Raw genomic sequence first — 1,924 nt, forward strand, 5'->3', positions numbered from 1 at the left:
GGTTCGGTTCCGGATATCCGAAATAGTATAATATAAATTTTTAAAATATTATTTAAATAAAATTTGATTATATTTTAACAAATATATCTAAAAACTTCCTGATATTTGGTTTATTTCAAATATTTTGGTATTTTTGTCTAAATATATATGGTTTTTTAGTTTACTTTTTATTACCTTATATAAATTAACACGTAATACAAAGCTAAAACTTCAACGTGGCGCAGTGGCCATGTTGCACACTCCAGTTTGTAGAGGTCTCAGGTTCAATTCTCGGCTAAAACATAATTTTAGTACGTGTTCGGTTTGATTCGAATAACCGAATGGATATCGGTTATTAACCGAATCAACCGAATGGATAATTAAAACATTATCTAATCGGTTATTGTTCACTATCTTTACCTGAACCGGAACCGAAATTTCGGTTCGGTTTCGGTTCGGTTTATTTGCCCAGGACTAGTACTGATATCGGTTGATACAATTCATGTAAATTTGGACTAATATTTTATTAGTATGTTGGATTGGATGAATGGAAATTAACCTATAACATTAAAAAATGCATGGAAATGAACTTTGTTAGTTATTTTTTATCATGAATGACTCCCAAAAAGCTTCTAGAATGTGGTTGATCGTAATAATAAGGGTAAGCGTGGATGATTTTTTTATTATTAGTATTGGATGAATGAAAAAATTTGACTTTGTTTATAATATAAGTGTCTCGAAATAAGCTTCTAGACTGTCGGTGGACCTGTGGTTGTTAGTAATTACTAGTGACTAATAAGCATGTAATCAATATTTTATTAGTGAATGAATCAAATTTACCTTTGGTAGTTATTTTATAATGAGTGTCTCTCGCAATAATTAACGTTTATTATATGGTGATTTCTATCAATTGTGTAGTTAAAGGTGGGGACTACTGCTTTGGTTGGGGAACTTGGTGGGGGAGTCATGTTTTGTGTGTACTCCAAGTTCCACAAACTCTCTAACTCTTCTTTGCTTATTTCCCTTTTTAATATATATGCATTAGTAACCAATTATTTTTCTATTGCTACCATCTACTAATATTTTAGTTTTCTTGCAGTCTATTTTCTAAAGCATCCACTTAATAATAATAATAATAATAATAATAATAATAATAATAATAATAATAAAAGAAGAAGAAGAAGGAAACAGTGAAAATTTCTTTATCATCATAAAAAGCACCACCACCAAAAATAACCACAGGTCCACAAGCAACCAGTGCCAAAACATAATAAATCTTTGTTGCTTCTTTTTGTTTGTCAAATACATATAGTTTATTGTATATATGCAGGATATTTTGTTTTGGCTCTATAGCAAGTAGCAACTCTGTTTATTATTTCTCTAGCTGATCACACTATATATATTTTGCTCGAAATCATCGATTGGAGCCACGGTACGATTATAGAAAACTAATCATCAATCTAGATTATAATACAAGACGAGTATTGGAAAAATAATTAATTAAAAACAGCAACGTAGATGAGCAAACTGTAATGACAATGCGTATAATAGAGCGACAAGTCGGTATGAAGCGACCTGGCGGCCATGTGCTTAACTGAAAAGTACTTCTCAACTTCTTTTAAAATGATTCTGCAGAAACCTATAATTAATTAGAAAGGACAGCATAATTAGAAGAGAGGATAGCATAATTTTTTCTTTATGAGGAATTGGGCTAATTGCTAATGAGCCTAATTATATTGGGTACATACCATTGCTTACGGCCCACAAACCTACTCATAGGCCCAGAGATCTCTCAACTCTTTTAATGATTTTTAGATGTCTTTTATCTTTTGGGATAATTGCAGAAAGAAAAAACAATCAATCTACAAAAACTCATGTATTAATTATTTAAAATAAAACGTATTTGATAATGTTGTTATCACTGAATTGATGAGAACAAATAGGT

The sequence above is a fragment of the Camelina sativa genome, chromosome 19, assembly GCF_000633955.1.
Source record: "Camelina sativa cultivar DH55 chromosome 19, Cs, whole genome shotgun sequence".
Lineage (NCBI taxonomy): Eukaryota > Viridiplantae > Streptophyta > Magnoliopsida > Brassicales > Brassicaceae > Camelina > Camelina sativa.